Consider the following 5465-nt stretch of genomic DNA (forward strand, 5'->3'; position numbering starts at 1 on the left):
ATATGTATATATGTGTGTACATATATATACATTTATACATATGTATGAACCGTATTCATATTGACAAATGTAGATAAGGTATGAATGAGAATGAATTTCTTCACAATACAAGAGATGTATTTGACCGGTTTCGATTGCGTCTTCGTCAGAAATACATACATTAGAGAAATTACATAGAAAATATATATCAGGCGTGAGCTGACAGAATACCTGACTGTGACCTCCTATTCGTTGCTCGTAGGATTGTTGCTGTGACCTTGGCTAATCTGAACCTGCCCGATGCCGTGTTTACATTACTCTCCGTCGCGATGTAAGCTGCTTCCATAATTTTTCTTTTTAGTTTGTTCAGTCCTCCATGGACTATTTCTGCATCCTTCCAGTTCGGTAGATGTCCAGCTTCATCTACATGTACCACCATGGCGTTGGAAGTTCTATGATGACGGATGTCAGCTCGATGTTCGCTGATCCTGGTGCTGAAACCACGGCCTGTTTCCCCAAAGTATGCTGTATCGCAACCGCTGCAGGGTATGCGATATACAACACTACAAGGGTTGCTTTCGGGCTGCTTTCTGTCACGTATCAAGTCATGTATCTTTTCCCCGGATGTGCTGGCGATTCTCACTGTCTTGCCGAAGTATCTGCTGATCGCCTGGGAAATGTTACATGACGGTAAAATGAGAACATTACTAGAAGAGGGTGCGGGGTCTGCTCTTGCAAGTATGCTCTCCGCCTTCTTTTTGAGGTTTAACAGGAAGCCTCTGGGATACTTGTGTTTCATGAAAGAACTAATTACATAGGCAACCTCATCCTCGAGAAATTCAGGGCTGCAGATCCTCAGTGCTCTGAGGAAGAAGCCATCACAACACCAGATTTCGTTTTGTTGCTGTGGCGGAGTAGTAATGGAATAATCATCTTTATTAGTAGGCTTTCTGTATACAGAGAAACGTAGGTCGTCGTCACCCCGATGGATCAGAGTATCCAGGAAAGGTAGTTTCTGATTCTCCTCCTCCTCCACGGTGAACTGGATTTTCTCGTGAACGGAGTTGAGCCGCGCTAGTGTATGTTGCAAGCATGACCTCCTGGGGACAATGACGAGGACGTCATCTACGTAGCGAAGCCATGTTGAATGTTTGCCGATTATATCCCTGTAGTTATCCCTCTCCAGCGTCCCCATGAACAAGCAAGCCATGACGGCACTCAAGGGAGAGCCCATGGCGAGACCACTAATCTGCTGGTATTCATCCCCAGCAAATTCGAAGTATCCGAAGTTCACGCATAACTTCACTAGGAGAACAAAGTGGTGTCTCGGCAGCGGGAGTTCTGCGTCTGTCATGGAGCTGGTGACCCTCTCTACTGCCCGGACTGCTTCGTCTGTGGGTACATTGGTAAAGAGGGATTTAACAGCAAAACTGGCAAGCTTTTTATTTCTGTACCCAGAATTCTGGAGACGTCTGATGAGGTCCCCGGAGTTCTTCAGGTGGGAATCACTGATGACCCCCATAGCGCCAGAGAGGGGTTTAGCCAAAACCTTGGCCAAACGATGGGGAGCGCTGCCAATGCCAGAGGTGATCGGTCTCATCGGCACATCTGGTTTGTGTACCTTCGGGAGACCTCTCATGGACGGGTTGCGGGGGGCCTCTTCCAGCAGGTGAAGTAGGCGTTTACCTTCGGCTGAACGCAGAAGTAAATCCCTCGCCTTTTTCTTGAACCTGACAGCCTCCATCTTCCCCTCACCTTTCGTTACTTTCCTGTAAACAGTAGAATCGGAAAGTAAATTGTTCATTTTATGTAAATAATCATGATATGATATGATCAATGATGATATATTTTATAAATGTACTTATACGCGAACGTCAATTTAATCCGGATTCAACTTACGCGAACGGCAGCGAAGCCAAAGCCTCGTCTCCTTCAACATAAGTTTTTAAAATTAATTATTAGTTTCTTTTTTGTCTTTTTTCTCTTCGATTTTCCGAGAAGATTTAAGGAGAGTTAAGATATATAAAATAAGTAAGTAGATAGATAGGTCAATTGAAAGATAGATTGATAGATGGATAGAAAGAGATGATAAATTTATTAATACTTTATTTATCATTTATTTATTATTATTTATTATTATTTTATTATTTAATATTCATGTCATTTTTATCATCTATTGTTATTTTTTTATTTGTTATGATTTTATTATTTATTATTCTATTACTTATTATTTCATTATTTATTATCATCTTCCTTTACTTATTATTTTAGCAAGATAAGAAAAGATAATATTTCTATTGATTTCCTTGTTTGATAAAAATCAAAAAGTCTTAAAATTATATTATTTACCTTTATTTTGCACTGATTACGTATATAAACCGAAGCCTTGGTTTAGATTTTTTTTTATATTTGATCGTAATTTTGATTTTTTTAGACGCGATTGAGTGCCAATTGTACGTTGTCACTCCTGTTGGCAATCCCAAAAAGAACAGCAAATCCCCTGCCCTGTTTAAACCAGCAAAAAGGATTTTTTTATGCTAATTACAGGTAATTCCAGGGTAAAATGAAAATATTATTATTATTATGTAATTTTCTTTCTATTCTATATTTTTCACCATATCCTGTTTTGCTATTAAATGCGGCACAGGTTTGTTGTTCTTTGCTGGAGCACCAACAGGAGTGAAAACATATTGTATACTAATTCCGGAGGAAATGGAATCTGCTCCTACAGAATTTGTTTCATGAAGGTGTTTTTTTATTAAGATGATTGTTTCTGCATCCACTGGTTGTGCTCTGAAAAAATTAGTTGTAAGCCTTGCCCGATCTGTGCTTTGTTGTAACGCAGAAGCAATTGTTTGCTCATAAGTTAGCTATCCAGTACTTGAAAAAAGTCATTAAAATGGTTTGTTGTTTGTATGGGCCTTGTGCAATTATTTGTGAGGTGTTTGTTGTGAGGCACTAGTGTTTCCACAATTTTCCATGTTTTATTAGAGTTGTCCTTATATTCAGTGAATTTATTTCTGAAATAATTTGTCTTTCATGTTGAATTAACAATCTTACATTTTTCTTTTTGACTTTATAATCTACCTGAAGGGCAGCCACATTTCTGTTACTTTTAAGGGCTTGGTGGGCATTGTTTCTATTACTACTGGCTCTCTTGATGTCCTCATTTATCCACAGAGCAGGGGGCCTTTTAAGGGTTTCTTTGTTGGGAGGGGCCCCAGTGGATCTATCAAATTTAAAAAAAATTCGTAAGGTTTTTCCTGGTTTTACATTATCTGTCAGTGTATTTTTAAATTTAGAGTGTTTTCTTTAGACAAGAAAAAACTGCAAAAAGATTGAGTGGGGAGAGACGAAGAGAGGAGAGAGAGAGTTTGGGTTGGGAGGAAATATATATATATTTTATATATATATATATATATATTATATATATATATATAAATATATATAATCTTTACCATATGGAGAGAGAGAGAGATGGGGGTAGGGAGAAAAAGAGAGGAAGAGAAAGAGAGAGAGATAGAGAGAGAGGGGGGGAAGAGAGAGAGAGAGAGAGAGAGAGAGAGAGAGAAGAGGGAGGGAGGGGGGAGATGGATGATAGATAGATAGATAGAGAGAGAGAATTATTCAATGATCTGAATTTTTCAAAGATCCGAGTTATTCAAAGATCTGAGTTATTCAAATATAAAGATGAAAATGTTTTGGACCATGAAATAAATATATATATATATATAAAAATAATTAAAATATATATATATATATTATATAATAAATATATATTATATATAATAAATATAATATAAATATATATGTATCCATAATACATATATTTTGATATAAAACTATATTTTTATATATAAAATAAATAAAATATATATATTATTAATATTTTAAAAATAAAATATATACATATTTTATTTTTTGGCCCAATTCTTTATGCTAAAACGGGATTTAAAAAGGTGCCCAAACTTTGTTTTACTTTTGAAAAATTTCTGACCAGGTCTTATTTTTTTTTAATCATTCATCTATCATAGCCCAATCATTTTTGGGGTAAAAAAACCTTTTTGGGGGTTTGAAAGCCAAAAAAAAGGCTTGTTATAGACAAACTCATAAATGTCTCCCGCAGAGCGTCATTGCGGGAATGAAAAATTTTCTTTTTGTGGAAAGCAAGGGAAATCTTTTTTTTTTTTACGATGAGTAGGTAAACTTTTACTATGTATTTTTTAATTTTTATATTAGGGTATATTATATTATATATATTTTTAAAATATATATAATAAATTTATTTATATTAAATATAGGTATTAATATAAAATTTTATAAAAATATATATATTTTGTATATATATATTTTAATTTTATTTTATATATATGTATATTATATAATATCCATTATATATAAAATTATTTAAAATTTTATTTAATATCTATATATAATATAATTTATATATTATTTATATATATATATTTTTGTGGTGTTTGTATGTGTGTTTTTTAAAATAAGGTGTGTTATTCCACAAAAATAAAAAAATACTATGTTTATGTAATTTATATAGATTGTACTTTAAAAACATGAACCCATATTTTAAAAATTATAAAGAATAGGAATATCTATCTATATATATATTTTTATATATATATTATATATATAAAAATTGTTATATATATATATATATATTTTTTTTTTTTTTTTTTTTTTTTTTTAAAATTATAATGAAATTTAATCTTTTTAAACAGATATTTTTTTTGTATAAAAATATTGTACTTTTTGGATTTTGTATCCATACTTTATATATAATTATATTATATTATATATATATATATTATATTTTATATATATAAAACTACATTTATATGGACCATGTCTATATATGAAATATATATACGGGACATATTACAATGTATGTATGGGCCGGTTTGTGTTTGTGTGTATATTAGTTATTTTTATATTATATTAAAATAATTATTATATTATATATATATAAAAATTTATATTATTTTATATATTTTATATATTAATATTTTGTATATATATAAGTAAAAATATTGTAAGTATTTTTTTTGTGTATATTTATATATATATATATATATAAAATTATATATAATATTTTATATTATAAATATATATATAATATTTTATATATAAGATATTTTAAAAGGTAAAAATATAAAATTCATAATATATTTTATATATCTATATAATAATAATATTTATTTTAATTTTCCTTTATATATTATTAAGTTTTGTTAAGTATTATATATCCCCCAAAACTTTCTATATATTTATAATTCTATATATATATATTTTAATATAAGTTTTAAAATTTTAATATATCTATATTATATAAAATTATATAAAAACACATCCCAATTAGGGAAACCATGTGTATTATGTATAATAAGAGACATATATAAAATTTTTAATTATATCCCGTTTTTGGGGGTTTTGTTTAAAATGTATAAATTATAAATAAAATAAATATATAT

Source organism: Penaeus monodon, chromosome 44 (assembly GCF_015228065.2).
Source record: "Penaeus monodon isolate SGIC_2016 chromosome 44, NSTDA_Pmon_1, whole genome shotgun sequence".
Taxonomy (NCBI): domain Eukaryota; kingdom Metazoa; phylum Arthropoda; class Malacostraca; order Decapoda; family Penaeidae; genus Penaeus; species Penaeus monodon.